Consider the following 23,491-nt stretch of genomic DNA (forward strand, 5'->3'; position numbering starts at 1 on the left):
TGCTTTTTTCAACTGAACAAAAAAGCAAAATGTAAGAAAAAAGCCATAAAGCCATAGGTCGAATAAAGTGGCCTGCATTCTACAGTATGAAGAGGGTGAATAAAGGGAGGGTACCCTATTTAACAGAGGGCTCTGAAATCAGCATCTTAATATAATTCCCATGCTACTACACATCAGTGTCAGAGAGGCTCTTTTTCGTGGCTTTTGTGAACCTCAATAGCCTGACTTTCAAACCATAAGGTAATGAAAGGTATGATAATGTGTCTTGAAGTCTCTCTTCTAGATGGTTGGTGTCCACAGGCCTCAGTTTAATAAGATTTCCAAATGATTCAATACTGTTAGAAAAATATTACAAACAATGTATAGTATATAGGAGGGGGATTAAATGAAGATGCTGATCTCAGAGTCCTCTGTTAAGCAGGGTACCTTACCTTCATTCCTCCTCTTTATAATGCAGAATGAGGACTAATCTAATCAAGATCGGTACTCTATTAACAATGCACAAAATAGAAAAAAGAAGGTTTAAAAGTAAACTTAACTCTATCACCAACCTCTAGAGTGTAACACTATAGTATATATATATATATTTTTTTTTTCAATTTACCCCTAGTCAAATGGAGTATTAAGTATCTATTTTGTACATGGATTTATGATTGTAATATTTTGGAACCCTCTATTAACCATGTTAGACCCACACCAACAATCCTCTAATTCATAGCAGTGAGGTGTGGGTAAAATCACCCCCTGTTCCTGTTCCATTCTGGAGGCTATTCTCCATGGGAATATTTTAAGGGACCTGCTGTCTGTTATACTTGTATATCTGTGCTAATGAAATAGAGTGGTTGGATTTATGTCTCAAAATAATTCTTACTTCTAAACAAATGCATGCTTTCTCGATCACCTTATGAATTTTAAATCTTTCTACCACTTATAATATGAAACAAGTAGTTTATATTAAACCACAGAATGACCCAGATTTCCCATTAGACTGAGTAGGCACCTGGTAAGGGTAGATATACACTAAGAGCCTTGACCAGTGTCCTCTGTAGTCCTGTCAGCCACCTACGCTTTATATTAGAGCTGGATAAACAGTTATAGAGGGTGTAGAACTCAGTGTTGACCCAGCTCTACCAGTGTCTGTTTGTGAGACGGGAAGCTGTAGGGATCACTTTCCATCTGCACATTAGTAACCTTTTATACAGAAAATGCCACACAGGAGGGGCATGGATGGCATTTAGTGATCTTACAGTTCTGCTTTCAATCGTAGGAGGGTGAGTATTTTGTAAATAATCATTCCAGACATCCCAACATGCAGAAACCCATTTCAGGGAAGTGCCTGCACTCCCCCCATGTGCTCCCTCAAATGCCCCCTCCCCCCCTCAGCCAACATAGGCACCTGCACACAGTCACACACAATATATTACAACTACTTACACACGTTATTAACACACAGACACATGTACACACCTTGACACACAGATACACACTGACACACACACTGGCATATGCACAACTTGACACACAGATACACACACTAGCATATAAAGACAACTTGACACACAGATACATGCATTGGCACATACACACATATACCTACACACTCAGAAACACACACTGGCACTGAAACACAAACTGACACATACACACACACACTGGCACATGCACACACTGGCACATACATACAAGTACACTCTGACACACAGATACACACACTGATGCACAGATACACACTGACACAAATACACACTGGCACATATACACACTTGCACATGCACACAGATATATACGTGCACGTACAAACATATACACATTGACACACAAATACACACACTGGCACATACACACAGATACACACTGGCACACAGATACACACTGGCACATGCACACAGATAAACACTGGCACATACACATAGATACACAGATACACACTGGCACATACACACTGATGCTCACACTGGTACATACACACACTGGCACATACACACAAATACACACTGACACACAGATGCCCACACTGGCACATACACACAAATACACAACCTAGCACCTGCACACAGATACATACTGGGACACATATACTCCTCCTCCCTCCCATGTGACTGTCTTTTTAGCTGGGAGGAAGTGACAGGATATCACTTCCTGCCAGCCAGCATGTACTGCAGGGGCCCGGTAGTGCTCTTAAAGGGCTGGGACACCCGACCAGACCCCTGTTTAGAAATAACACTTGCTGGGTGAGTAATCAGTAGGGAATGGGGGGGGGGGGGCAGTTATTGAGGGTATTTATTATATGTAAAAGCATGGAAATCAAACATACACGATCTGACATATGATTTCCGGGATATTATACATGGTATGCGGGTGTCAGGGAGTCTCTCGGGAGTCTCTCGGGAGTCTCTCGGACCTACTGGGAGACTTGGGATGTCTACTATTCAAACGTCACACAACTGGACCCTAGACATCCCTTTTCCCTAACTCTAATTTAACACTTCCAAAAACCTAAACATAGATTTCCTTAGTCCCAAATGTAAGCACTAAACCTGAAACAAAGCCCTTCAACTTATTCATATGTCAATTAATTAACGCCTCCTAAAAACTAAACACACTATGTACCATAATGATAAATTTAACTCCACTCCAACCATAAACCCAATAAATCCAAACACGTTGTATATCACAACGATAACCCCTCTAAAACTTTTAATCCTTTTAACACTAAACAGCCTATTAATCTAATTCTAACATGAACCGCTCTCAAAACCTAACTCCCTCTTTACTCTAACCACCTCTAACGTTATTTTTAATCCTGCATACATTTACACAGCTGCATACACTCGCTATACTAACTGTGAATCTTTTATTGTGTGTCAGTTCCTCACAACTAGATTCAGCAATTTGAATCATTCTAATAGCAAAAATGCATATGCTCTGTCAAGCTGTATGATGATCAGGGCCGGCACAACTACTAGGCGAACTAGGCAGCCACCTAGGGGGCACTGTTTGTGGGGGAGGGGTGCAGTCTACTGGTAAACCACAGGAGGGGAGAGCATTGACTGCACAGTGCTCCCTTCCTGCCCAGACCTGTCTTAACCGCAGTGCATCTTCCCTGTGCCCCTAACTTACAGAGGCTCACAGCAAGCAGTTGAGCCCCTTTCACGGACTAGAGCAAAGAGGTTCTGTGGCAGCTGGACGTACTGCAGTCATTACAGTGATCAGTTGTTCCCCATGCAGCCACAGGTGGGGCTGTGCTGGGAGAAGGTGATTACTATTCACTTCCTCCCAGCCTACAGAGCAGCGCATGGGAGAGAGAGAGAACGCATGGTTTAATCTTACAACATATCTAGTAAGTCTTTATACATTTTGGAGGATTAACATTGTTTCCAACAGCTTCTGCTAGCTGCACTTTATGTTTACCAAACACTTTATTGGGGTTTACTCTGATGTCTGTATTAATATTGAGGAATGTCTAAGGAGCAACAACTTCTTTCACTTTATTTCCCCATTACTTTCTCTCTGTTCCAATTTCTTCACTAGATTCCCCTTCTTTAAGATTAATTCTGCTTCTTCCATTTTCACACACTTCTCCCATCTAATATATCAATCACCTACTCTTCCACCCCATCACTCTTTTCACCCTGAATATATTAATATATTATGTCCACATCAGTCACATCTGCCCTATCCCCTCCTAGTTTTTAGAGAAAACTGTGCATTGGCATGCATTGTGTTCAGAAAATGAGAAATCACAGTGGGTTGTTATTTACAGATTTTCTTTCAGTGCAACTCCCATCACCCTCAGTTTGGTGTGGATGGCTGAGAATGGCGAGAGTTGCATACCCATTTCAGCAGGAGATGATGATATCCTCCTGACTGCTACTCCAATGAAATGTCAGTGAAAGGGGTTCATGCATCTAGCTTTCATTTGTGTAACTACTTCTCTCAACCCCCACAACGCCCTTACCCGAGCCCTCAGTTTCACACACACACACACACACACACACACACACACTGCATCCACTTCAGACACACACTACATCGCCTTCAACAACTCTAAGTGCCAAACAATTACTTACCTGCTGCTGCCAGCCTGTGCCAACCCATCTTTTACCTGCTGCTGCCAGGTTATGCCATATAATTTCTTAACTGTTTCTCCTAGCCAGGGCCAGCGCATACTATAGGCGACTTAGGCAGGGGGGGGGGGGGGGGGAGGAGGAGGAGAGGAGAGGGCAGGATTGGGTGCACAGTGCTCCCTCCTGCCAGTCACTCAATGTAGCGTTGCCGGGGTGGCCCGGACTGTGGTACAGGAGCATCTCTTTCCTGTACATGGCTCCTGGCCGGACTAACAGCACTTCCTGATAGTCTTACGGGTACAGGAAACAGAAGCTCCTGTACCATGGTCCGCGCCACCTGGCCAATAATCAAAGCTAGGTACTAGGCACAATGGGGGGGGATAACACTAAGGGGAGAGAGCAGGGGGGAGAGGGAGGACCACCAAAGGGGGGGGGGGTGGAGGAGAGGAAGAACAACTAAGAGGGAGAGAGAAGGAGCGGGAGGATCACTAAGAGGGGGGGAGAGGGAGGACCACTAAGGGGCGGATGGAGAACCACTAAGGGGTTGGGGGAGATAGAGGACCACTAAGGGGTTGGAGAGATGGAGGACCACTAAGGGGTTGGGGAGATGGAGGACCACTAAGGGGTTGGGGAGATGGAGGACCACTAAGGGGGGGGGGAGAGGACAACTAAGGGGGAGAGGGGGGAGTGGAGTGGACCACTAAGATGGGGGGAGACCACTAAGTGACAGGGAGAGGAGTGGAACACTGAGGGACAGGGAAGAGAGTGGAGAAACCACTAAGGGACAGGGGAGAGCTCTAAGGACAGAGGGGACATCTCTAAGAGAGGGGAGGGGAGGAGAAAGCACTAAGGGACAGAGGAGTAGAGGAGATCACTAAGGGACAGGAGGGGAGATGAGAGCACGAAGGGACAGGAGGGGGAAGCTCGGAGGGATGGGTGGGGAGAGCACTAATGGACTGGAGGGGATATCACTAAGGGACAGGGGGCAAGGGAGAGCACTAAGGGACAGGAGGGGAGAGCAATGAGGGACAGGAGGGGGAGCTCTGAGGGACATGAGGGGAGATCACTAATTGACAGGAGGGGAGAGAACTATAAAAAAATGAAATAAAGAGCTGCTCCCCTCTCAGCCCATTCTATAAGAACACACACACATTACATCCTCTACAATAACACATCCCCTTAATGTAGTGGTTTTGGTATCTATAGTCTGTCCTTGCAGGCTTTTTAATGTAAACACACTGCCTTTTCAGATAAAAAACACTGTGTACAGAACTAGCATTGGCCCATATGGCAGATCATATGTGTGGGGCATTGTAATGTTACATGGTGGGTAGAACATTTGGGGGGGTAGCAAATTTTTGTTTGCCTAGGGCAGCAAAAATCCTTGCACCGGCTCTGCTCCTGCTTCATTTCTTACCTGCTTTTACCAGCCTATGTCTCTTTATCACTTATCTGCAGCAAGGGGCCCCATCAGCAGAATCTTGGGTGAAAGAGACAAAGAGGCACACACGGGGGCGCTTCAAGGAGAGTCACAGTGGCTGGGGAGACAAAGACACACACAGTGGGGGCTGGGGTTGGACAAAGGCACACACACACAGGGAGGTTGGTGGGGGACAAAGACACACATAGGGATTTGGGGGACAAAGACACAGAGGAGCTGGGGAACCAAAGACTCAGGTGGGAGGAACAAAAAGACCCACAGAGGGACTGGGGATGATGACAAAAAGACCCACTGAGGGGCTGTGAGGGAGACAGAGACACACAAAGGAGTTGGGAGAGAAAGTACCTCCAAAGGTTGGCAATTTTTATTTTGCGTGGGGTTGTGCAAGAAGATGGTCATGCCTAGAGCACAAAATAGTCTTGCACCGGCACTGATGATGATGGTGGTGACAAGCAATTCTTAAAGTCTTTCCACATGTTCATGTTGATATCTTGGCTTTGTCTCAGCCGTCCAGCCATTCCATGGTTTTAAACAACTCCACTGTAGCTTTGGCTGTGAATTTAGGGATATTATCCTGCTGGAAATATTTGATTTAAAGATTAAAGCAGGTTTTGCTCTAGAATTGCTTTGTTCTTTGTACTTTCCACCTTGCCCTGAAAGCTTACCATTTTGAAACATCTTGTCTCTGCAAGTGAAAAGGATGCCCCACAGCATGATGCAACCTCTGTCTTGTCTCTGCAAGTGAAAAGGATGCCCCACAGCATGATGCAACCACCACCTGCTTCAATATGAAGATGATGTTCTCACTGTTATAAGCAGAGGTGACTTTGCACCATACTTTTAACAAAGTCTAGAAAGTTCAGCTGTGGTCTCATCAGACAAGAGGATATTTTCCCAGACATGTGCTGTGTCTACAGCATACTATTTTACATAATCCAAATGGGATTTTCTATAGGTCTTTAAGCAATTGCTTTTTTCTTGGCATATATACATAAAGTCCATCTTTGTGAAACATCATGTACACTTTCTTCACATTAACTTTGTGGTTTATAAAGACAACTGCATATATAATTTAGGGTTTTTATAAAAAGAAGGGCGAATACTCATGCAACCAACAATTATCTGTTTTCTGGTTTCAACCAGTGGTGGACTGGCCAGGTTGTCAGTTTTCTCAATGGCAAGTAGCCCCTGTGGGCCACTGACGAAGTGGGCCCCCTTAAACAACAATTTTAAAAAAATGGCCTTCTTTAACGAAGCAGCGGGGCAAAAGGGGAAGCTGCATCCCAGAGGCATCCCAGACACATCCCAGGCTGACACATATTCATCCCTCTGATTCAGCTATTTAATTGTGGTCTATCAGGTTTCTACAGTCATATTTGGTGGAACAGCCCTAGATCCTCCCATTGTGTGCTTTTCTCTCTGTAGTATTTCAGTCTCCTCTTTTGTTTCTTCTTTAGCTAATGCGCTTTTTACCCTTAATATCAAAACATAGTGGGAGAAGATGGCTCACATGTTGAAACAATGAGGTCCTTGGAAGAGTTTTTTTGGCCACATTAAAAACTAATCCAATGCAAGATGATTTATTTATAGGGTGTCATCTATAGAGCAAGTCTGTCTTTGTCTCTGTCTTTGTATTTGTCTTCTTTTCTCCTTTTTTTTCTATTTGCTTCTCTTTTGATTTGTCTCTTGTGCCTTTTCTTGCCTTTTTTTCTTTAACACTTCTTACTACTTTATTCCCTTTTTACCTACTGCTGATGTCTTGATTATCTGACATAGGCATTGGTATAATATTTTTGGATACATTTTACAAATTATTTAATAATTTTGGATACATTTTGGATACACTTTTAAATGTTTTTTTTCTCTTTATTATATATATTTTATATTTGAATATAAGAAAACACATTTTAAATGCGTATCCAAAAATATTAAAGCAAGGCCAAAATGTGAAAGTGTGTTAATTTGCTTTGGTGTGTTCACAAATTGTGTGTACACTTTTTATCCTGGATAGTCTATTTGTATTTTATGCATTGCCTTATGTTCAGGAATAAACTACTTTTTCTTTTTTTTTATATTTTGGTTTTGGTTTATAAAATTTCAGTAAACTTTAAAAGAACAATCACAGTCACACTTTTTTAATTTGAGATATGCAACACTGTATCTCAAAAAAAAATATTTAATAAAATCTTTCTTTTGCCACGTTTTAAATATACAAAGTGAGTCAATACAAGTAACCGTATTAATGTAAACAGCCAATAGTATTATTATCTGTTTTCTCTTTTAACATGAAGCAAATAAATGTAATTAGTCCATGTAATATGGAACCCAGGAAATAATAGTTATAAAATCACAAATTCAAAATGCATTAGTTTTTTTTGTACCAGAGAAATGAGATATAGGAGAAATAAATTTCTTTACAGTGAGTTACTCACTCATCTGGTACTCGGTTAAACTTGTCTTTGAAGTCTTTGATTGTTTATTTGGAGCATTGTTATTAAAACAGAACATACAGTAAAAACACTAAGTGATAAAGCTGACTGTCTGAAACAACCTTTCTAAGCAATTTATTAGTTTGCATGCACAGTGATGGAGAGGAGATGCCTCAATGGTTCCTCTCCTTGGGTCAGTGCTCAGTGAGACTGCATGTCAAGTCTCTGATCTCAGACTCTTCTGCAAAGGTTTCCCAGGAGGAGAAAGGTTGTGGTAGCATGAGAAACACCAACCTACCCTGGAAATGTACTATCATAGTTATTCATTACTAAGTACCCAACCCATTTCAAAAGTCCCTTATTTTCTCATGATGTATTTTGTTTTTAAAAATGTATAACATTCATCATAAATGAGTAATATTTATGAATGTTATACATGTTCACTGAAAGTTGACATTATAGAAAAAAAAATGAATATTTTGTTGTTCTGGATACTCAAAAAAAGAAAAATCCTAAAAAGCTGGGATTAGTGATTAACTTCTAATTAGTGCAAAACTTTTGAAAGATATATATATATACAAACACACACACACACACACACACACACACACACACACACACACACACACACCACACACATATAACATTATATATATATATATATATATATATATATATATATATATATATATATATACCTATCTTTCTAAGTACTTATATAAGTATTACTTATGTAAGCATTATATAAAACTATAAAGTACACATTTTAGGGGATTGCAATTTAATTACAATATCTTTAGAGTAACCTTCAGAAAAAGAATACAGTTTTTTTTAATATATAAATTGCTTCACATCCATTATTACTAGGAAATGATGCTTTAGTCATTTTGAACAATGCAGTGTGGATGCTAGGGGACTAACCATATCAGCTCAATAATAAGAGCCATGTCTGCACACTTTGTGAAGTGATTTTACAAGTCAGACATTACCAACCATGTAATTGAGGCTTAAACAGGTTAGAGAAGTCAGTGAACCACTGTCTAGACATACCTTTCACCTTTCTTGCTTGGTTTGTCACTACATTTCTAGAAGCTCACACACAGTCTTTGCATTCTACTCATCCATGTTTCTCACAGTCTTAATACATTCTAACACCTTTATACTTGTTTTCCACATTACAGCAAGGAAGCGGGTCAAGCAGGATTTGTACACAGAGCTCAAAACATTTAATTAGAATCCTTAAAGTGACACTATAGGCATCCAGACCACGTCATCTCGGAACCCGGCCTAGCGCCAAGGAACAGGGGCACTGGAATCAGGTATGTGATATATTATTAACCCTTTATTTTATCTGGGGTAAAGGAGGGGGGTAAGATGGACACAATCTTGCTAGGGATACAGTTTTGTTTTCCTGACTTTGACTTTGTGTTCCTTTAACCCCTTAAGGACAGAGCTTCAGAAGCTTGACTTACGCTTAATGACACAAGCAATTTTTGCATTTTCTTGCTGTTTGCGTTCAACTGCAATTTGCATCTCTCTCATTTATTGCACCGACACATATTATATACTGTTTTTTAAAGGACAGAAAGGGCTTTAATTTGATATAACATATAAATATATAAATGCTTACTTATTATAAAAAAAATACAGAAAAATGCAAAAAAAATGAAAAATATTGTTTTTTTTTACCGTTTTTGCAATCATAATGTGTGCATAATTAGTGCAGGTTAAGGAAAGTAATTAAAAATAAATTCATTTATTTGTTCTGATTTACAGAATATATAATGTGTCTGGGATTTTAAGTTTTTTTTGGTAGTTACAGGGCACAAAGCACAAGGAGTAAAATAAAATTTTAATATGGAGCGATTTTAGAATTTGGTATGTTTGTCTTGTAAGCCTAATAGCCATAAAATAAAACAAAATTGCCACACAAAAGTATATATTTATATAAAGTAGACATCACAGGCTATTTACCTAAGGTTGTTTTGACACTTTCTACGTAGCCATTTTACCGCCAACCTCTGCTAAATATTGGAGTAAAATTGTGTTTTTGGGGGGTTTTCGCACACAAACGTATAACAAAGAACTTCTCATGTGTATTTTGTAAAGTTGTTGTGTGCTATTCCTGTACAAAGTTTTATTATGTGTTCAGTTACTTCTGCTGAGTACAACGGTACCCCCATTGTATGTCTTTGGCACTATTTTGTGAAGCTACAGTGCCATATAGGAGACCTGTCCTTTTCAGTATTCACAGTAGAATTTTGAGAGACGGATATAATGAGCCTATGCTTCCATTTGGGGTATTATAACAGTTTGACTGTTCAAAAACCCCCACAAAGGCCTACCATTTGTAAAAGTAGACACTCCAGGGTATCTCATAAGGTGCATATTGTGCCTTAACATGCCCCCATTTTTTTACCATTACATGCCAAAGTATGTGGTAAAAAATAATTTTGTGCATTTTTTACATACGGATTGCATTTTTGCTGGGCATTTTGTATATTTCATATGTGCCACTAAGTTCAAACCCCCCAAATTATGCTCAGCTAAGTCTTCTGAGTAAAAGGACACCCCCATTGTATGTCTATGGCACTATTTCGTGAAGCTACAGTGCCATACAGGAGACCTGTCCTTTTCAGTATTCACAGTTGAATTTTGAGAGACGGATTTAATGAGCCTATGCTTCCATTTGGGGTATTATAACAGTTTGACTGTTCAAAAAAAAACCCACAAAGGCCTACCATTTGTAAAAGTAGACACTCCAGGGTATATCATAAGGTGCATATTGTGCCTTAGCATGCCCCCATTTATTCACCAATATATGCCAAAGTATGTGGTAAAAAATAATTTTGTGCATTTTTTGACATACGGATTGCATTTTTGCTGGGCATTTTGTATATTTCATATGTGCCACTAAGTTCAAAACCTTCAAATTATGCTCAGCTAAGTCTTCTGAGTAAAAAGACATCCCCAATGAATGTCTTTGGCACTATTTTGTGAAGCTACAGTGGCATATTGGAGACCAAGCCATATCAGTTTTTACAGAACTTTGAATTTTGACGCTGGACCTATGTGCAATTTCCAAGCATCTTCGTAAGTTTTAAATTCAAACTACCCCACAAAGGCCTACCATTTCTTAAAGTAGACACCCCAGGGTATTTCAAAAGGCATATTTTGAACCTTAGCGTGGGATAATTTTTCCGCTAGCTTGTACCAGGTGTAGTGGTAATAAGCGTTTTTTCTGCCTTTTTGACACACAAAGTGAGTTTGCACAGTATATTTTGCAAACCTTATGTGTACCACCACTCTATAATACTTTATATGTTGCTCAGCTATGTCGGCTGAGTACAAAAATACCCCCGTATGTACCTTTGCCAGGTATATGTGGACATCGGAGGGGCAAATTTGGGACACAGCCATTCCATTTTTTTTCAAACTTTACATTTTTACGCTGTGCCCATGTCCCATTTTAGAGTATTTTAGCAGGCTATATAATCCAAATACTCCATAAAGCCATACCATTTCTTAAAGAAGACATCCCAGGGTATTTCAAAAGGCATATTTTGAAAATTAGTGTGGGATAATTTTTCCGCTAGCTTGTACCAGGTGTAGTGGTAATAAGCGTTTTTTCTGCCTTTTTGACACACAAAGTGAGTTTGCACAGTATATTTTGCAAACCTTATGTGTACCACCACTCTATAATACTTTATATGTTGCTCAGCTATGTCGGCTGAGTACAAAAATACCCCCGTATGTACCTTTGCCAGGTATATGTGGACATCGGAGGGGCACATTTGGGACACAGCCATTCCATTTTTTTCAAACTTTAAATTTTTACGCTGTGCCCATGTCCCATTTTAGAGTATTTTACCAGGCTATATAATCCAAATACCCCATAAAGCCATACCATTTCTTAAAGAAGACATCCCAGGGTATTTCAAAAGGCATATTTTGAACCTTAGCGTGGGATCATTTTTCCGCTAGCTTGTACCAGGTGTAGTGGTAATGAGCGTTATTAAATGTATTTTTTTACTTTTTAAAACTTTTTTTACTTTTTAAAACTATTTTTTAAACTTTTGTTTTGCTTATTCATTTTTTAAAAGTTTCCTAAACTTTCGTAAAACTTTTTTTTACAGATTTAACATTTTTCTAAGCTTTTTCTTTTACCGTTAACCCCTAACTAGCAGTAAGCAGCACTAACAGTAAATTCCCCATTTTCCCATAACTCCCACCCACCCCAGCTAGCAAAATATTTAATTATACAATATTTAAATTAGTTAATTAAATTAATTTAACCCCTGAGGGTTAAAAAATAAATAAAAGTTAATCGTCAGGGGTTAAAAAAAAATTAGATCACAGTATAATACTGTGATCTGTATTTTGATCACTGTAGGCAGTGATAGACTGGCAGGCAAGGGGTTAATTTTTATTTGGACTGGGTAAAGGGTTTATTTTTTTTTTATTTTTTACTTAAACGTTATTAAAACTTTTTTTTTTACTTAATTTTTTAACTTTTTAAAGCTTATTTTAAAACTTTTTTAACGTTAACCCCTAGTTAGCCTAACACTAAATCCCCCAATTCCCCACTAACTTCCACCCTCCCCAGCTAGCTAAATTTATAATTTTAAAATATTTAAATTAATTAATAAAATAAATTTAACCCCTGAGGGTTAAAAAAAAAAAGAATTAACCCTCAGGGGTTAAAAAAAAAATCAGATCATATTAAAATGTAATCCCTGCCAATTGATCACTGTAGTCAGTGATCAATTGGCAGGGAAGGGGTTAATTTTTTATTAAAATGGGTAAAGGGGGGGGGGATTTTAATTTTACTTTTTTTTTTTTACACCAGGGGGCAGGATCAGCACTGATCCGGCTCCCTGCACTTCACAGTGAACCCGGAAGTGCAGGGAGGCGGAGGTGAGTATACAGAGCACATGTGCCCGCTCTGACATGCTGTCAGAGCGGGCACATGAGCTGGGACAGCCCGATCCGGTGCTCCCGGTCTGCCTCTAATGCAGAGGCAGACCGGAGCACCATTAACCCCACGATCGCCGCGATTGCGGCGATCTGGGGTTAATTTTACCGCGTGACGGACGAGGTCCGTCACCCGTCGTTAAGGGCATCCCCAGGATGACGGACCTCGTCCGTCACCCGTCGTGAAGGGGTTAAATCTTCCACCTGTTTAGAATTTCTGAAAATGTTAGCCATTTGTATCTCTGCACTGGCTACTATGCTAAATTAAAGGAATGTCAGTATTCAATCTCCTTGATCTCATTTTAGGCAGTATTACCTACTATGACAGTGGTCATCTACCTGGGAAATACAAGCACCAGTGAAAGATTTTACAGAGCTAAACTTCCATTGGGTTCTAACCTTTTACTTGTTTACATTGATATTGATAGACATACAGCGTATGTCTATCATACGCTATATGATAGACATAATGCCTTGCATCAGTACACCTCTGGATATTAACAGATTTTTACATAAAAATGCATCTTATTTGGTTTTTTTCCATACAATGCCTTGCATCAGCACACCTCTGGATATTACAAGATTTTTACATAAAAATGCATCTTATTGGGATTTTTTCCATTTAATTTTCACTACATATCAAACTTCTTAAAACGTATAAAATATTTGTTTACTTTGTTACAAAAGTTACATTTAAAAACAAACAAAAAGGCATTTGCTGATTGCATACATATGCATTCATTTTGCTTTTAAACTCATTTAAAAAAAATCTAGCTAAAAGTCACATGATTAGTTGAACTGGGTACATATGTGTGTGATTAACGTATCACAAGATCTTGTGCAGTGTATACCATAAGGAAACCTTAGACAGCTGCCTAGGGACCAGTGGTTGAACAGGGACCCCCTGAATCATGAATTTGCTTGGCCCCACTCACAATTCCTAGGTGAAGGGAAGAATGGCCGGGGAAGGGTGGAGGGAAAACCGGTACCCTGACTAGTGCCTAATGGGATTTTGATCTCTGAATAAATGCACCACATTTTGGAAGGATCCAGATATTGCTAGATAGCATTGAGGAAACAATTATTTGCAGTGGTTTACAAACACTAAGGGAATTATTTTAGTTGGGGAGGGTGGTAAGAAAAAATATGGGAAATATAGTGTCTCTTTAATTCTGTAATAGGTTTCAGTTCTGTAGGGCCCTCCCCTCATTTGTAGTTGTTTTGAGAATGTATAAAAACAATGGGGCTGATTTGAAATCTGCAGCAATGAGAGCTAACAGCGAGTCACTAGATGCTGACATGGTTAGAGTCTATCAGTACCTTGATGCTTTTACCATGTGTACACTATGTGCTGAGAGTTAATGGAGTAGCTGATATGTTTCATAACAGCAGCAACAAGCTAAAGTTACAGAAGGAGCCCTACTGAAGATGAGATAATGTAAGGGAGAGCTAAGAGAGAGCTAGGAAGATAGACAGAGAAGGCGCTAAAGCATTATACAGAGACATGCACTGAGCGGGAATCTCTGTATTGCAGTTCTGTGTAATCCATCACAGTGATCCTGCCTGTGAGAGGTAGTTACGAGTATTTCCTTATTATGTCCAGCTCTGTGTGTTATTTATCTGTATTTTACTCAGCTCTACCTATTGTATGGGTATCTCTGAAATCTATCGAGCTCTGTGTATTGTATAGTTATCTTTGCGTTGTTCCCAGCTCTGTGTATTATTTGTCTATTATTTTCAGCTCTGTTTGTGGTATGGTTCTATCTATATTGTACTCAGCTCTGCATTTTATAGATCTCTTTATATCATGCATAGCATGCTTTTTTATATGAGCATATCTGTATTATGCTTAGCTCTGTGTATGTATGAGTATCTGTATTGGGAGGAGCTAAATTCTAGGGGATGAGTCTGGCTCCCCGCCATCTTGAAACTTCACCAACCGCCATTGCTAACTTATATAATTAAATAAAAAAATACATTGTAAACACACTGTTACATCAGTTGTAAACAATGGAAAGAAAGAAATAATATGGATTTTTTTTTAGAAGTAATCTATTTGACAATGTGCTAAAATACTTGAAAATTGCTATAGATTCTTATAGATACTATAGATTCCCTAAATGGATTGCTTTGGTTTGTTTTGCCTTTTTTGCAACCAGTTGTGTTTACATGTATCATATTTAAGATGTTAAATAAGCCATCCCCCTCAGCAAGTTGGCTGCAAGACTAAGGGAAATACAAATATCATGATACAGAGGGTTTATGTGCACCCCTACCAACTTTTAAATCCTTCTCAACACTATGATTGTAGTAAAGCCAACAAATCAAATTGTACTTCCAGTCAAGGTCTCACACATATTAGACATGCCTGTGATAGGAAATATGTTATCACCTAACAGTTCTTTCAGTAATTAGGAATAACAAATTGATGCCTTATGCTCCTGCTAGACAAGAGATTTTGGAAGAGCAGTAAGTAGTCAATGGCATGTCCTTTATCTACTTAATCTGTGATAGTTATATAACCCCAATACATTTTATAGTGTTGGGGCTGTGGGAGGTGTGTTTGTTGTGTGGGGGAGCTGTTTGTGTTGTGTGTGGGATGGTTTTGTTTATGTTGTATGTAGGCTGCATATAGTGTTGTTTGTAGATCTATGTATGTGGTCTGTTGGCTGCTAGTAATGTAGTATCCCAACAAGAACTGCTGAACGCTGTTGGAGAAAGCCTCACTCTGCACCTGACTTCCTCCACTATAAATTTATGTTGTGCTCCTACACTCTGGCTCTTTCCTCTGCAAAAGTAAATTTCTTCAATACCCTCATAACCCCACTCTTCCGCGAACCAAAACGACTATTTCACACTTTTAATGCTCTCCTTCGCCCTGTTGCTCCCCCTCCTCCTACCTCCCTGTCCGCCTCAAACTTTGCAATTAACTTCAATGAGAAGATTTCTAAAATCAGGGAAGAGATCTCTAACCTCTCTCCCTCTCCTTCCAATACATCACCCAACCCCACTCCCTCCACTGTTCTATGCTCATTTGCACCTACTACAACGGAAGAGATTTCTGCTCTGCTCCAGTCCTCCTTCCCCATCACCTGTTCCCTCGTTCCTATTCCCTCATATTGCATGTGCACTCTGTCTCCCTCGCTTGCTCTTCCTCTCACTAACATTTTCAATCTCTCCCTTTCCTCCGGTACATTTCCTTTACCTTTCAAGCATGCAACCATAACGCAGATTCTGAAAAAGCCCAACCTTGGCCCCCAACTCCCCATCCAACTACCCCCATCCCTGTATCGCTACTGCCATTTGCCTCTAAGATCCTTGAGAGAGCTGTGTATGCGAGATTGACAGACTTCCCCAAATCCAACTTTCTGCTTGACCCGCTTCAGTCTTGATTCTGCGCTCGTTGCTCTGTTGAAACAGCTGTAACCAAAGTATCCAACGATTTAATCGCTACTAAATCTCGAGGCCATTACTCTATCCTAATTCTCCTTGATCTTTCTGCTGTCTTTGACACTGTTGATAATCAACTGCTTCTTCTCATTCTCAGTAATCTCGGTACATAGGATACTGCTCTCTCCTGGTGCTCCTCCTACCTCTCCCAGCGCTTTTTTAGTGTTTCTTTATCTGGCTCTGCCTCTTCTCCCCAGCCCCTCTCTGTTGGCATTCCCCAAGGTTCTGTCCTTGGTCCCCTACTGTTCTCTATCTATACTGCCTCCCTTGGTAAACTCATCAGCTTCTTTGGCTTCCATTATCATTTATATGCAGATGACACACAAATCTACCTGCCCTCTCCTGATCTCTCTCTGCCTATCTTGACTCGTGTCTCTGACTGCCTCTCCGCGATTTCCAACTGGATGACTGCTCATTTCCTTAAACTCAACCTGTCCAAAACAGAACTTCTGGTCTTTCCTTCCTCAAGTGTTGCTACTCCCGTACGGCACCACCATCACCTCTACCTCGCAGGCTCACTGCCTAGGTGTTCTCTTTGAGTCCAACCTCTCCTTCACCCCTCATGTCCAGTCAATCGCCAAATCCTGCCACTTCCATCTCAAAAATATAGCTTGCATCCACCCTTATTTAACACCAGACGCAGCTAAGGTGCTGGTTAATGCCATTGTTCTTTCTCACCTTGACTACTGCAATCCCCTTCTCAGTGGTCTTATGTGGTCCCAGATTGCACCGCTGCAATCTATAATGAATGTGGTGGCAAGGCTCATTTTCGTGTCCGCCCGCACCTCCCACACCCTCCATCTCTGTCAGTCCCTACATTGGCTTCCAGTTAGATATAGGGCTCAATTTAAGATTCTGGTGCTTGCTTACAAGTCCCTACATAATGCTGCTCCAACCTACCTATCCTCCCTAATACACAAATATGCCCTGTCGAGGCCCCTGCACTCTGCCGATGACCTACGCCTATCCTCCGTCCAAACTCCCACATCTGATACTCGCCTCCAAGACTTCTGCAGGGCTGCTGTGGAACTTCCTACCCTTCTCCGTTATACTTTAATCAAGTCTCCACTCCTTAAAAAAATCTTTAAAAACACACTTCTTCCCACACCCCCGCCCCCATGACTACTTTCCTGCAACTGTCAAAAATAACCTACTAAGTTCTCAGTGATTACTTTTCTAGCACCTATTTCATTAACCCTATTTATACCCTTTGTGTCACTACCCCACTCCCTCTAGCATGTAAGCTCATTGAGCAGGGCCCTCAACCCATCTGTTCCTGTGCATCCATTTGTCTGGTTACAATTTTGTGTCTGTTAGTCCACCCATTGTACAGCGCTACGGAATTTGCTGGCACTATATAAATAATAAAATAATAATAATCCCCAGACAATATGAGTTTTCAGTCTGACATTTTCTTTCCCCACTGTCTTTCTTATCTTTCAGGGAGAGGATTGCTCACTGGTGGTCTCATAATCTGGTGGGTGCATACCACGGTAAATGCTCCTTGCAGTATGGAGCTCCTAAATGAGCCTGAACACCAGGACATTAAGGGAACAGTGACAGTGATTCACACCCACCCTTGATGCAGAGCACAAACTCCATCATTATATTAAGGAGGCACAGAAACAGAAAAAATGATCTTCCTATTAGTCTGTGGGTCTTCTGAGCCATTTATATTGGCACCAGCTCTGCTACATGGGTCTTAGCGCCCCATCATGTATTATCACATAAAAGAACATGTCAAAGCATTGGATCAAAAATTAGTTTTTATTTATGTATTTTACACATATCTGCAGGGAATATTTTAAACATCAAAACACTTCTTAAAAAGCATTTATTAGTCAAAAAATATATGGAAAACATAATAAACAACAACATTGCAGAATACAAGTTAATTTTAAAATCCTACGAAAAATTAATAGTTTACAGACTATAACCAGATCATAGTATTTTACACACAGCAATGTAATCATAATTGGAATGGGTCATATACATGTTCATATTTAAAGATTCTGAAATTACAACCAATAAATAATGCATTTGGACGAAAACTGTCCAGCAATAGCAGTTGTGCTCAATGTCTTCTTGTTTAATTACACTATCCCTGTAAATTCAACTACTTCCGCTCTGTGGCGTGCAGTATGGTATTTACATTTTTGGGGCATAATATTTTATCTTTATTTATAATGCTTTTCTTTGTTTGACTGAAGTCAGGTTTGGTCTAAGTTTCGCCATTCCATAGGTGTTTCAAAAAAAGCCTTTAGGATTACAAAGACACAAATTGAAGCAGTGATGGAAATCTCAACAACATTAATAATTTAGAATAAGACACATTTGGTAACTGTAGAAACAAGAGGGAGTATTGCTATCTTACGTGCTTGATTAACCACTGGGTTCATTGCTGTAAATCTGTTGCATATCCAAGAAGTTTAGCAAAAACGAAAAATGTTAACGAGTCATGCATGCTACTGAATTTTTACTACTGCCGTTTTTGGACCTACATTCCTACATTTTAAGGACAGTGGACATTGTAAATAAGTTTATTAAATCCATACTGTGGGCAGCGAGTGATCGATTTAACAATTTATAAGGAAAATATTTAAATGCTACACTAAGGTAAGTTGTTTGTGCTAAAAAAAAAAAGATGCACTATATACTGTGTACAAATAGTTATTGGTGTCACAATTATTAATTTAATTTAATATCGGATTTAAACCATACATGACTGAACATGCTGGTTTATGGTGCTAATCATAATACATTTAGTGTTGATGTGAAGAAATGTGTTCTGATTTTTTATAATTTTCCTTTCAGGGTCATTGATTGATTGAAGATCATTAATTTCTTTGTCAGGCCTTGGTTGAGTGAGTTCCCACAGTTAGGATTTAGCTGTTTGTTTACAAAAGTGCATTGTAGGGTGATGTTAATCACTCAAGCTTTTGCTAAAAATAACATATATGGTGAGAAACATTATTTACTAATGGAAATGTTATTAAAATACAGTAGTAGAAAAGTCAGATACAAATAAAATAATGCACCATCTATGGTGTGAAATTAAAATTTCATAAAGGACATATACAAAACAGTATTATTAATTTGGCAACTCACTGAAGGTTATGCAGTGATATTTGACCAAATATATATTTTGACCTACATTTTAAAAGGTTTTTCATGACAGGTAAACTTTTAATTACACCACTCAAGAGTATATATTTATATTTTAAAGACAAAAACAAATGCTTCAAAAAATCACATAAATTAGTGTCAATTTACCTATTCTCTAATAGCTATTAGAATTTCTTAACATGCAGGAAAGATTACATTTGGAACTGTGAACTAACCACCATAAAAAGCTATGGAAGAAATCCCAACTATTAACTGCTTGATGACAAACACTTATTAAAAGTCATAGTTGCAATAGCAAAAAATTGTCTTTACCACTGTGACTAAGCCACAATTTAATTAGAGCCAATAGGTTTTATTGGCAGTTTAGCAGTTCCCGATAAACCTTCAGATCATTTTTCAGACTTATCAGGAGCTATTATGTATTTATTTGAATATCAAAGCTGACACCTATTCTTTACAGCGAAAATATCAGATAAGGCGATTTAATTCCATCGTGCACATATCACTGATAAATGGTCTTGTCGGATCCGTTTATAAAATACTTTACTTCACTTTTTGCCAATTGGCATCAGTAGCAGCCACAAGGCAAATAGTTGAAAAATCCTAGTGTGGTCAATATAACACCCATATTAGTATAATGTAAACCAAAAAAGAAGATTCGGGATATGGCTATGTAAATCTGCAGAAGAAACATAAAACAAAACATAGTGTGATATTGTTAAAGATACAATATTTCATGCGCAACAATATTTTGCACTCACAAGATATAGATGATAAAAGCGCTCTTAGGGTGCCTCCCCTGGAGTAGTGGGGGGCTAGCTGATATTGCTTGTCACCTCTGGATCCTTGTTCCACCAAAAAGACATCCACAGGTCAGGGTTCAGCAATAAGAAAATAATTTATTTAAATAAAAGATGTAGTCACCATATTCAGCATAGGATATAGATAGCATAAAATTGTCCTACGCGTTTCGTTCTGTAAGAACTTCCACAGGGAATTAAAAACAGTTATCATGTATCAATATACAATAAATATTATTTATTGTATATTGATACATGATAACTACTTTTTTATTGCTGAACCCTGACCTGTGGATGTCTTTTTGGTGGAACAAGGATCCAGAGGTGACAAGCAATATCAGCTAGCCCCCCACTACTCCAGGGGAGGCACCCTAAGAGCGCTTTTATCATCTATATCTTGTGAGTGCAAAAGATTGTTGCGCATGAAATATTGTATCTTTAACAATATCACACTATGTTTTGTTTTATGTTTCTTCTGTAGATTTACATAGCCATATCCCAAATCTTCTTTTTTGGTTTACACTATGCATGATATAGGTCGCTTATTTGGGTAGCGACCTAGGGAGGCTGTTACTCATCTTTATAAGCTAAGTACTATTGCTTTTTAATTTTTGTCATTTTGTTTGTATACTGTTTGAGTTATGCTTGCAACCCATATTAGTATAAGTGTGGTTTTAAACCTCCCTTATGTCCACAGCCGCCATGCCACGAGTGAAAGCCAGTGGCTACTCACGGTCATTAATAACTAGAGAATAATAATATACGTGGGGAGACCTAGCAAAGGTCCTCCCCATGGACATTGTGTTGAGGCTTAAAATTTAATAATAGGGGTGAGCAGGTCACTATCCATCCCCATACGTCATATGTGGCCAACAGTAGTGAGCTGTTAAATAAGACTTGCTTGGGAATATTCTGGCATGATGGGTGGGGACATGTGTACCAAATATGAGGGTCATATTGAGTGCCATAGGCTTTTTTATTTGACTTTTTGTTAAATACTAACATGGTTAGTTATCAAAAAGGTTGAGAAATGTGCTTCTCATGCACATTTACCTGTGATTTTATGTCAAGTTGCTAATGAATTGTTGGGGTTCAGATGCTTGAATGTAACTTCATTGTATTAAATCCAACCAAAATATAATTTAAAAAACAAATTAATAAAAGTTTATAATTACTTACTGTTTTTGGCCGATAGTGCTAAATTGCAGCCCTAGCTGGTTCTGAGCACACCAGCGGAATAAAAAACAAAACAAACACAAAAAAACTGTTTTAGCTCAAAAACCTTTACACATGTACAATCTCCCTAGTTAGCTGTAATTTAATGAGTTCAGTGTTATTCTTAGTTGCCGCACTAAAATAAACATAATCAGGGAAACATCGTAATTTATCTGTTTTTGTTTTCATGGATCTTCTTATCAAAAGGAGAATAAATAATTCTAACATCTAGGTACATTTTCTTTAACATTAGTAAATTAGGTTTGATGTGTATAAATAATAAACAGTGAAATACTTTTTCGCCATCAGCAAATCAAAAAAGAGGCGTGGAACGCATTAAAATGGAATGCAAGATGGCCACTGCATAACATAAACCCAGAAATGAGGCTTCAAACACCGCGGTGAAACGTAAAATGGCAGCTGTGCCTACTGGGATAAGCTGTAGCTGATATAAGGACATGAAAAGGAGAGAACTAAGGCAAGGCGTGGAACGCATGCCAAGCAGAAAATTAAAGACACATTTTCTAATTGTGTTTTAATTACGATATTAAAACAATATATTTTACAGGGCAAAATTACTGACCTAGGAAGCCATAGAAGGTGAAATTTCAGAGGAGGTCAAGACCTTTTTATCCACTAAAATCTGTTTTGATTTTTATTTTATTTTTTAATATTTTGGTCTTAATAAAATCTGTGAACCATCATCCTGTCAAGGGTTTACTTCATCACCAAGGGGTAGCATCACCTTCAAAAAGACACCTGCTTCAAAAATAGAGCCTATAGAAAAAGGCTTTAATTCATGTGAGTGTGGTACTGCTGTAAATGTATTTACATTTCTAATTGGATTTATGACAGTATATATACACTTTGATTTCTATTTACAAATATTATTGCTGCTGTAGGAAGTTGTGTGTCGAGGAAGGGAAAGCGTCCCCCTTGAAAGAACTCCAAAGCTAAAGAAACTAAGCCATATAACCGACCCTATTCTTGTGAGTTAGCACTTAATTGTAAAATATTCCTTATTGCACTCCAGACTATCGGCACTATTATATTTTCTATTATTTCTTTTGAGTTATTATCAACATTTGAACATTACCTGAACAATTTTGTAATGTATTGATGTGTGCAACACAATTTTATATTTAATTTATATTATTTAATGTGATACAACCACAATATTTTGTACTATAAGCACTTTAAGTTGCACATATAATTTGTCATTAGACCACTTGGATTTTATCAGTCTGTTTTTGATGTGTGCAACATAATTTTATATATATATATATATATATATATATATATATATATATATATATATATATATATATATATATATATATAAGTCTGTTGTATTAATGAGTACAACACAATGTTATATTTATTTTAAGTGACACATGCACTTTTTTTGTACTTTAAGCTGCACAGAGATTTTGTCATCAGACCAATTGGACTTTATAAGACTGTTTACGATAAGCACTTTGTTTCTTAGCACTTTCATTGTAAATTTGTACAAATTATAAGTAGAAGCACTTCATAATAGGAGAAAGACTTTATATTACACAATTTTAAAGGCTCCATCAACACTAAAGACAGACACACAGACACAGACACAGACAGACAGACACAGACACAGACACACACACAACTACAGGTATACAATAATGGTTGAGTTGTTACAGTAAGAGCAAATCGGTTGTGGTGTGCCAAAACTGACAAACAGGTAGGCCTGAAAAAAGAGGATCCACCTACTGAAAGAGCATTAAATAGGGAAGTGGGTGAGGTCCCAATCATGAACAGGACATCAGAAAGTACATGGAAGAGGTAGATATAGGCCAGACAAAACCTCTCCCACAACTCCAGGCATACTGCCTTTACATTTGTGGTCAGGACAAAGGCCGAAGGTATACATTAAGGTGTTTTTTTTCATATTTTTATATATATATATCTTGAAAAAGACCCTGTATGGGGTCGAAACGTTGATTGATTTTA

The sequence above is a fragment of the Pelobates fuscus genome, chromosome 1, assembly GCF_036172605.1.
Source record: "Pelobates fuscus isolate aPelFus1 chromosome 1, aPelFus1.pri, whole genome shotgun sequence".
NCBI lineage: Eukaryota > Metazoa > Chordata > Amphibia > Anura > Pelobatidae > Pelobates > Pelobates fuscus.